This window comes from Cryptotermes secundus, unplaced genomic scaffold, assembly GCF_002891405.2.
Source record: "Cryptotermes secundus unplaced genomic scaffold, Csec_1.0 scaffold54, whole genome shotgun sequence".
Lineage (NCBI taxonomy): Eukaryota > Metazoa > Arthropoda > Insecta > Blattodea > Kalotermitidae > Cryptotermes > Cryptotermes secundus.
The window spans coordinates 441,746-452,946 of record NW_019731261.1 but is presented as its reverse complement, the minus strand read 5'-3'; the positions used below and the strand labels follow the sequence as shown (position 1 = coordinate 452,946).

Here is an 11,201-nt window from a genome sequence, read left to right as displayed (position 1 = left end):
TTATCACCCTTCTTGTGAACTGGTACAATAATAGACTCCTTCCATTGATCAGGCAATTTTTCCTTATGCAAAATAGAAGTAATTAGATTGTGGATCTTGAAACATAATATTTCGCCTCCTGCTTGAATAAGTTCTGCCAAAATTTGATCGCTACCTGGCGATTTATACCGTTTCAATTTTGCAATAGCACTTTCAACCTCAAATGGCTAGGATCAGGTATTAACGGCTCAGCTATGGATTTCTGTCTGCCTAACATCACTGATCCTATGTCCATTCAGTAACTGAGAGAAGTAGTTCCTCCACCTATTCAAAATGTTGTGGGAATCTGCAAGCAGATCACCATTCTGATTCTTCACTAAGTTACTGCTAGGTTGGTAACCCCTCTTAAAGTCATTTATTCCTCTAATATTCTTGTTCTTACTGTTCATTGCAAGCTCATCAATTTTGTCTTTCAGATATTCCCTGTTTTTATTCCTGAAATGCCTGCTGATTTCAAGTCTTATGTTGTTCAGATTATCCCCATTTAACTCGCTTGGATCCTGTAACCATTGCAATTTGGCCTGCTTTCTTTGATCTATTAATATTGAGCATCCTTCATCGAACCATGGCTTATACTTCTTCGGTTCATAATAACTTAGACTCTCTTTGGCAGACATTTTTATATTCTCTCTAATAGATTCCAAAGCTTTATTAACATTCACCTCAATTTCCAAATTTTCCAAAGCCGCAAACCTATTTGAGATTTCAACACAAGACTGCTATTTACCCTCTACCTCATTTAATTTCTTGAGATTGAACCTCTCCATATGAACTCTGTGTGTTGTTTGTTTGCTCACTGTCAGTCTTTCCCTAACATTTGCCACCACCAGGTAGTTGTCAGTATCACAACCTGCTGCCCTGAATGATCGGACATCAAGTATACTTGAGTGCCATTTCCTGTCTATCAAAATTTGGTCTATTTGACTGTGAATCTTCCCAGCAGGAGATGTCCAATTAAATTTATGGATGTTGCGAAGTGGGAACGTTGTACTTTTGACAGTAAGATTTTTTGATGTGTCAAAGTTTACTACTCTAATTCCATTATCATTACTAATTTCATGGAAACTCTCATTCCCAATCGTTGGTTTGAAAATGTCTTCCCTCCCTACTATGGCATTGAAATCTCCTAACAAAATTTTCATAGGGTACTTCTGGAATTAAACGAATGACTGCTATCGAATAATTCGATGTCAACGTGTTTTATTTATTTCTTCCATATACTTCATTTCATTTAATGCATTCGTTCAAATGACTCAGTAATGGTTTAACTTCACAAAGTATCTCGTCAAATCGTTGCATAACTTGGCTAGTTGGTTATCATGCCCTTCTGTAGTTGCGACAGTACTGATACTACAAAGCTGTTGTAGAATTTCGGGTTCTCAAAATGGTGGTTATGAAAAGTACTATGCTCTGAAATAAAACGCCATGCAGTCTGCAGAAAGTCAACCGAAGTTTCGGATGAACATATCGCCTCCATCTTCAGGGTCAAATAAGTCGAAAAATATACCAGCGTGAAAGCAGGTGGCAGGCTGAGTAACTGCCTGTCAAAGTCATGTTGTGACTAACGATCAATCAGTCAGTACATTTTGATACTGAACCCCATCTGGGGTATACGAATGCAAATGTATATATAATATATACAAAGCCTCTGTCAATCCAGGCTGAGGACAGCAGATCATGCCTTATTTTAAGTACCTCACACTACCGCTGCATCCCAATCACTTGAACAGTCATACGCTTGATCGCTGCCAAGTTTAAGCCTTTAACAATTACTGTGTTTTGCTTTGCCTTCTCCAATATTGCAATATAAATAATGGTCACATTTGATGTGGTGTTGCTCTTCACCGTGGGGATCAATGAGTGAGACCATGAGTCTGTTAAGTTCGGAGAATCGCAAAGAAAACTGAAGAGAAAATAAAAACTTCAGCGAAGTGTAAAACGTTTTGCCGAAACTCCTAAAACTGTTCAGAGCATTGATTCTGCATCGGCCAGTGGAAGTGATTTAGTAGGTTTACAGGAAAACTGCTAATGATGAATCCTATTTGTGAACTTGACTTGTGTACTTGGAAGGATCGAATAAGATCTTCTGAATTTATTGCAAGTTATTTTCTTCCAATCTTTATCTATTGGTTAACATTGTAATTATGTTGATAAAATTTTAGGTATTGAATGTTTACATGTCACAAATTTGTAAATTCTTGGTAACATGGCAGACTGTGGACAATTTACGATTTCTCCATGAATATTTACTACATAAATTACATTCATGACTTACATGAAAATAAACAAATATAATTTTAACACATGTTTTCTGTACTTGTACCTACACAATGTAGATCCTTACAATAATGATGGTTTACACAAAACAGTGAGCCCCCTTAGGTCAACCACGTAGTAACTAGGGTGCATGGTGGATTACAGAGGATTCGTGTGTCAAGAGATTTTCTGTTCTCCACAGCAGTCAAGCAGTGTCTGGGGCCTCTTGTCCTTTATGTTCAAAAATATCTTTCCCTGGGGGAAAGACGTGAAGGTGAGAACCCATCTCCATTTGGTGGTGAGGTTAAAAATACATGAAGCTATGCATCCAACCAACCACAAGTCTTGATAACGTGGTCCTCAATTAAGCGGAGGAACCAATTTACTTTTATCGCATTTACACAGAATTAGGTATTATATTATTGAAGGTGTACCAGTATTACTTGTATTATTTATTCAGCAATTCAGTTATAATGCAGAATTCTTAAGATTAAAGAATCAGATTAGAGAAAAAGTTTCATTGGAATTTTCACTGGATACTGTATTCAACACACTGATGACATTTTGCATACTTCTGTTGGCATGGACTGCACCCACATTCAACGGTTGTATTGAATCTTTGGGACTGGTTTCATCTCGGTATTCCTGGAAGCATTTAGACAATGTGACATATAACTTTCGTTGGGTATGTCAGCTATCACAAAACAACAACTCAATTGATAAGACACTCCAACTTCTGAATACAGCAACCCACCGACGTGGGTCACACATCATGTGAATATTACAAAATAAAATCTCATTGCTAGAGATCAAATCCAGACTATTCGTCTCTAGCCTTCATTAACGAATGACACAGAGTACTTAAAAATTCGTTTATGATCTCGGGATAAATATTATAATATTTATCCCGAAAATCCATGGGGGGGGGCAGATGACTGGGTTTTGTCGCCCTTCCCCCCGGCCGGTGCCCATGGCATCAATACTTGGAGCAATAAATTATATTAAATTGCCTGGCTCTCTTATCCTTTCTTTTGAAACAGAACTGCGGATCCTAGATGGCTCAACCGGTATGGCGATTAGCTACGGGCTGGACGTCCGGTATTCGATTCCCGGCTAAGGCAAGTGATTTCTTTTCTAATCCACAGCGTCCAGGCAGGCACTGAAGCCCAACAAGCCTCCTATTCAATGGTAGCAGGGGCTCTTTCCTCGGGAGTAAAGGGGTCAGGGTGTGATGCTGACCACTCACCTCCATCTAGTGCAGAGATCAAGAATGGTGGAGCTACACCTCCACTTCTCGATACCTCTTCATTGTGTCATGCATAACTGATTAAGTTCAGCGACGACTTTACCTTTTGAAAGATAATTGTAAGAGGGATATGCATTAGAAACTACGGAATCTATTGGAAGAAACGTTGTGCTGACATAATGGTGATTGAAACATTCGCCACATTAACTTTGCAGCAATTTCTGACAGCGTTTAGCTTCGTAGCTGACAGTTGGGCTGTGAACAGTGAAGTGTAAGACTTCAATTACGAGCCTAAACTTCAGTACCTTTTAAAGTTCTGAATCCCATAGAACTTAATCAGTAACACTTAAAAATTGCTTTTCTTAACTCTAAGAAAACACACAGTATGTTAGAAAAAAGCTGTCTATTAAAGTCGTTTATGGCCTCAGGGGACAGCATCTCTCCACAGGTCAAGATAAACACAGGAATGCAAACTGGCATTCGTGTTGCCCAACCGCTGATTTAATCCCACCTCAGGTAAACGCAAAACGGTAGAAATATCACAATGCGTAATTAATTAAGCACCACACCATGAGGACGTATGGGGAAGCTGAGATATAGCTCCACCATTCATAACCTCGGTACTAGAAGGAACTAAGCTGTCAGCTTTACGTCCTGGCCGCTATACCCCCGAGATATCCTTCTCGGTACCCGCAGACGGTCTGGACGCTGTGGAGTAGAAGAAAGTCTCTTGTCCTTGCCAGGAATCGAATCACGGTCGTCGAGACCTTAGCCCTTCGCTGTACCAACTGGCATGCCCCGGTTTTCCGTACCGGATCTTGTGGAATTTGCAGGAGATAAATTGGCACTGTGGTTGGCGTACCAAGTGGACGCAGTCTTACCTCACCACTCCTCACTGCCCGAGCGGAAGAAGACAAATATCCCTGCCTGAGACTGCTCTGCCACTAACAATCACTATAGGCGATTTCCCCGATTCGTCATCACGTACCAGTTATCCTTGTCGTGGAGTGCAGAGCTTCCCTCCGCAAGCACTGGGACAGCAGATGCCACCGCTACAGTCTCTGTTAGAAGAGCAGAAAGTTCCACCACAGACGCCTACAGTACCAGGTCCAATTGGCGGACACCCCCTCTGTGCTGCAACCAGCATGAGCGCACAGGCCAGGAACAAAACCAAACAGAACTTCGCCATTTCCGCCAGAAATGTGTAAACTTTGATCCGAAAGGAGGAGCACGCTGACTCAATTAACGAGACACTGTATCAACACAAGAAAAGTATTACACGGTGTTTCTCTGTTGATGTGTGTATGTCAGTAGAGTCACCAACGCGTCGGATGTTATCTTCGTCGGTCATATAGAAACGATGTCAAAGAGAACTTACATAGATATAGCTCATGTTGCCTTCATTTTTCAGAGTTTAAGTAATTACGGTATTTTCTTAAATCGCCATATCATGCTTGAACATTAATTTAAGTAATGGTTCCTCACAAACTGAGATACCGCGACTCTCAAAATAGTAAACAACTTAGACACCCGCCTCATCTCTGCTGGTCAGTGAAAAGTGCAGTTCTGCACTGTTGCAGGTTCCTATTCGGAAGTAAGTACGAAGTCGAAATAAACATTATGGCGTGCTGTTTTTTTTAATTCGCTTAGCGGGAGGTGGAGTCCAACTGGGTCCACTCGGCACGGCGGCCACTGATTGGTCTATTGTAGCCTGACCCAGGTGATTATGATGATGGATAATCTGGTGGAGTGAAGATTGGCAGGGGAAACCGAAGTACTCGGAGAAAACCTGCCCCAGCGCCACTTTGTCCACCACAAATTCCACTTGACCAGACCCGGGATTGAACCCGGGCCGCCGCGGTGGGAACCCAGCGAGTAACCGCTTGAGCTATGGCGCGGCCTTGGCGTACTTGTTAGTCCTAAATCTCACCACGAGAGCACTTGGCGTTTGTCCTTTACAGAACTTCGTGAAGGACAAAATACCAGATCGGAATGAAACGTAAAATTTTTCAAGCACAACAAAACTATACTCGCAGATGCAAAATTATGAGGAAACGATCACGAAGGAAGTGAAGACAATCTCATACAGAACTTGAAAGGTCACTCTTCTCCCGCCAAACCAAAAGAAATCATTTGTTAAGTGGCCACCGAATTTTCACCAAAGCTCTTTAACGCTGGCTATCAGCACTGTTTATGTAAGGACTTACCTAATTGCATGAAAGTTCTCTCCGCGATTAGTGACCACATTGGGCTGGCAACTGAATATATATCGATTCTCTGTCGACGTTGTTTACGTCACATTTGCTAACATAATCAGCTTACCAGTATCAACATATTTTCTACGAAACGAAGAAGGAAAATGCATCACTTAATCATTATACAGTGCAGGGGTGACCAAACTTAATGAACATCCGAGCCGTATGTTACAATTTTCAGAAGTCTACGACGTGCAAGCAGAAATGGATTGGAAGGCACAGGTGTTTAGGTATTTGCTTTCGGTGCAGAAGGTTTTGTTCATGTTTAATTCGTTCGTAAACTTGGAATCTGCAACGAAGGCAGTCCAAAATACTGCGGATGATCACAAATGCACCTTGGTATGTGACTAATCAGACCCTACATGACGATCTCAATGTAACATTCATCAAAGAAGTCATCCAAGAAAAAAGCATAAAACATCATGATAAACTAGGACAGCGCGCCGGTCACGGTAGCCGAGCGGTCTAAGGCATGCACTGTCTTCGCTCGCTCGGAAGCCGGGATCGTGGGTTCAAATCCCACTCAAGGCATGGATGTTTGTGTGCGTTCTTCTGTGTTTGTGTACAGGTAGAGGCCTTGCGACGAGCTGATTACCCGCCCAAGAAATCCTACCGAACGTGTAAGTTCTAGAAAAACCGAAGTGAACGGAGAAGTTCATGGAGGTAGGCCTATGCCCACTGGGGCTGTAGTGCCAAGGGGAAGAAAAAAAACTAGGACAGCATAGTAATATATTATCGCAGCCCCTATTGGAATAACAACAACGAGGAAGGTTAAATTATGGCCAGCAGATCTACTTGATGGTTGAAGAGGATCTCTCATTGGAGGAGCCCTCATCACGACACGATAAGCACACGAGGACGGTGTTTAAATTAGCAAATTAGCTTAAAGAATGTATTTAATTCTGATTGCTAATATATATATAAACTTGGAATTGGGCTAACACATTCTCCGCGAGGCGCATTCCCATTTCAATAGAACCGCACATGGGTCCGGCGTCATGAACGTATAGTTTGGTCGCGTCTGGTATAGAGGAAGTGCACTGTGTAGTCATTAAGGTGTGTATGCACTAGGCGAGCGAAAACGGAAGAACGAATGTTCAAGCCCTTCCTAATATTTTTGCGGTGTTCGGCGACTCTTCTACACTGGAAGGAGCATTCGCATTCGGCCAAGTTCAGTGTTAGTATTTGCGTTTATTTTTCTGTGCCCGCTCCATATTTGTTCATCTCCTGATTCCGGCGTAGATACCCGAAGGTTGACAACAGCGAATACATTTCTTATTGGCTGCCGGTACCTGGAAACTACGCAGCTGGCGGATCCCTTCCCATCTTTCGCTTTTGAATACAGTATATAACATGAATTTTTTTGGTCCCCAAAGCATTCTATTTCTCTGGATTCTGATATTACAACTTCTACAGCCTCGCTTGACCCGTACTCGACATAGTGACTTGCTACGGGATGGACGACCGAGGGGTTGGAGTTCGAGTCCCGGTAGGTTCAAGAATTTTCTCTTCTTCATGTCGTCCAGACCGGCTCTGTGGCCCACCCAGCCTCCTATCCAATGGGTACCGAGGGCTCTTTCCCCGAAAGGAAAAAGCGGCCGGGGCGTGAAGCTGGCCACTGACCTCCAACTGGTGCAGTGTTCACGAAAACATGGATCTACACATCCACTCCCCCATACGCCTTCATGGCACAGTGCTTAATTAGTTAAGCACAAGGACAACTTTACATTTTACCTTACCTTTGCTGTATCGCTTGACCACGTCATATTAGAAACTGAACGTCCAAGAAGTGCAAGAGGAAAATACAAGTTGTTACCGGATTAAAAGTGCCCATGCGTACAGAAGAGAACGGAGAACAATTGTAATATTTCCTGTCCGCGCTGCTCACAAAGTTTCTGCGACGTAGCCCATTGCCAGAGAAACTGACCGAATGAGAACAAAACTCTTGTTTTCGTTCACATCTTTCACGTTAACCGAATTGGGCTTTCGTCGGCCTTCTTGCGCATAGTACGTACCCACCTTAACATGTGTCCTTGAGACCACTGACCAGGAAAATAATCTACATAACAGGATCTTTTTCTTTTCCTCCGCCATTTGTGTGAGTCCTACATGATGACCATGAACACTACATTTCTCGATACGATTACTAGTTTATAACAAGGTTGATAAGTACGGCGTGAACACAAATGCTTTCAATTTCGGAAATGTATTGTGAAGCAGTCAGGCAACAAAATATATCCGAACTTTCACACGTTTGATTCTGAACCCGCCTCCACACAGGATACTGCGATTCCGAACTAAACTCCTTTTATAACCAGTTTGCACGGTTCGAATTACCCAAAATTACTCTATTATTGTTTGCCTATCCGTTGCCGCGGAAACTTGCTTGCCGAGCCGTTGCCTAGCGGTGGACGTCACCTCTGGCTCAACAATTCAGGCGTCATGTCACAATATAAATCAGATCATTTCAATGTAGGGTCGAAGTTTCGTTCTTTCAGGCTGTATCGTTTTCAAAAATGAGAGTTATGATGTATTGGAAATTGCTGTTGCGATACAAGCGCTCTGGATCTAAGTATGCGGCTCTTACCTGCGACTGCGTCCATCTCCAGCATAGTCTGTAATCATTGAAACAGGGAAATTTTTTAAACGAGAACCAAACATTAGGAAAGTTTATCCAGAATGGCCTTAGCCTTTAATACCTGATGTCATTAACATTCCTAATATTGGATTCTGGTTTTAAAAATACCAGAACGCAATTTTTGAATGAGGGAGAAGAGGAATGCAAACAGTTTATTGGTGGGAAGCCAGAAGGAAAACGACCACTTGGGAGATCGAGATGTAGGTGGGTAGACAATATTAAAATGGATCTTAGAGAGATAGGATGGGATGGTATGGATTAGATTGATCTGGCTCAGGATAGGGACCAGTGGAGGGCTCTTGTGAACACGGTAATGGACCTTCAGATTCCATAAATTGCTGGGGAGTTCTCTGGTAGCTGCACAGTTAGCGGCTTCTCAAGGGCTCAGCTCCATGAAGTTAGCTAGAACGCAATTGTATGAATCTTCCACCAAAATGACCCTAGGCCTGTAATAGATGACTTTATTAACATTACCAAGATTAAGTTCCCAGGATTAACGTTGAAAAGTTTATTTAATTGGGATTCTTATTGTATTTTGTACAATAAAATTAAAACTTTATTGAAACATTATGTACAGTCCATTATTTATTGAAATTACCCAAGCGTTTAGTCTGTAGTTATCCTTTTGCTTATGCAATCCAATGGAGGCAAATTCGTTCGATGGGGAGGATAAGTAAAGCCGTTACCGCTTGATGGTCTATATATTTGTTTCCTACCTAGTGTTGCTGCACACGCTACTGAGCAACATCCAGGTCTGGAAACTCTGGAGCTAATATATTTATGTGTTTTTCGTTTACTTGTTTTAAATAATTCATAGGTATATCACAATCTATCGCATATGCCTTCAGGCACAACCAAATGAATTACCAATACAATTCTTTTGAAAGTATTAATTGGCTTGATTATAACATTATATAACTGGAATTGTTGTAGGTAAGATGTAGATGCTTGTGATGTTTTATTTTCCGGAGCTTTGTTTTTTCTGTAATTACGCATGTATTCAGCAGATAAGGTTTTATGCGTGTGTCTATATTCATGCTGTCATTCGGCATGTAACTTTGTTCATTTGGGCACATCATTACAATTAGTCTTCTAATCGCTCCTTTTCCTGTACTCTCACATATGCAGCATGACTATTACCAGCGGACATCTTACAAGTGCGTGACATAATACGCTGGCAGCTTGTCAATAGTATTGCATAATCCACTACACAGGGGAACTGAATTAGCCACATGTGTTACAAATGGTCACAACTCCGTGAACCATAAGCGATGGGCCAAAATGGATTACATTTCTGAGAAGCTCGCATTTATTGACATATTTCCGCCTCAGTATGTCCGCTCCATCTCTTGCAGTTTGGCCATGGCAGGCAGTAGAAAATCTGTAAAATTTGGAAAATTTATTTCTTTTATTCTTTCATTTACGTATAACTTTTTTTATATAAGATACACCATAGGTCTTGAATTATCAGTGGTTACGTAAGAGGTTGCACAAATGTTATGCTCAGAGTCACTTACGGACAAATTGTTACACTTTCTGTTACTTACGGCTTCGTTCCATTTACATCCTCATATATTAACTTTTTGAATGTTAAAAAACACTGTGCAACAGTAAAAGTAAAGTAAAGGTATCCCTGTAACAGGCCGTGGAGGCCCATAGGGTTGTAAAAATGTTGAGGTGCCCACATTTTCTAGACAATTGGCTCACAGATGACAGTTAGGTTGTCAGCCTTACGTGCCGACCGCCCTTTACCCCCAGGATGATTCCTGGTATTCATTTCTGTTAGAGGCTGAGTCGACCCTCGGGCCATAGTGCAGCTGGATGTATTAGGTAAATTGAAAAATCCACCTCACCGGGATTCGATCCCGCGACCTTCCGGCTTGTAGCATAGTGCCTCAACCAACCACGCTACCACGTGCCCCCTCTTTGCAACAGTAGGGATAGTTATTAACTGAACAATTTCAGCCATGTTTGGTTTCGGGTTCTCTCCGAGTTGTAACACCGTGTAGTTGAAAATGAGCCAGGGGTTTCGGAAGGGTATGCCGTCTCAGCTTGCCACCTTGCTTCTCTTGGTTTCTTTTCTGGCTTACCTTTGGACGCTGAAGATGGAGGAAAGTACAACCTTAGTTATCCGCCCTCTGGTCACGATTTCTCCGAAATGTCAGGCTACCTCCCAACACAGCATCACAACACAAAATACAGCTCTCACTGTGCAGGTTTGCCTAGCAGTAACGCTCTAGATTTGCATTGGGGAAGTGCTCGGTTTGATACTCGGCCAGGACACCAACTATCTGGTATGTTTCGTGGATTTCCTCAGTCCCTTCAAGTAAATGCAAGGATACAACCGCAATTAGGGCAGAACATCTTCCTTCCAAATCCCTTCCAATTCATCAGTCATCTTACCATTCGATACTGTATAGTGTAATATACTGACAAAGTTACAGAATAACTCACACATGAAACTACAGCTTTGGTTCTGCAGGAATGTACTGATTATATGTATGATGAGCTTTAGCACTGAAAGTCTGCATTTTGCCCATTGAATATATGAGTATGGATTTCATACACAGATTCACTGCGTTTTTGGACTTTGTCCATCATCCAGTATTCTAGAAACTAGAAAAAACAATGTTTTGGAAACTGGATCTGTTTCCATCCTCATGTAAAGGTGGGAGACACCTACTCTTTTGGATCCCTTAGAAAGAGCTAACTTCAATCACGGGTGTGCCCCTCCCTAAACAGCACTGGCTGGTCTATGAATGAATAT

General features: G+C 41.9%; 1 long non-coding RNA gene across 1 annotated transcript; it reads right to left on the bottom strand.

The window, feature by feature from the left end:
• Nucleotides 1–2,726: 2,726 nt before the first annotated feature.
• On the bottom strand, nt 2,727–5,854 carry LOC111866673. The gene is made up of 3 exons (XR_002843189.2): nt 5,749–5,854; nt 4,530–4,794; nt 2,727–2,940 (listed from the first exon to the last, which is right to left on the bottom strand). It is a non-coding gene; the product is annotated as an uncharacterized LOC111866673 (long non-coding RNA).
• Nucleotides 5,855–11,201: the final 5,347 nt, after the last annotated feature.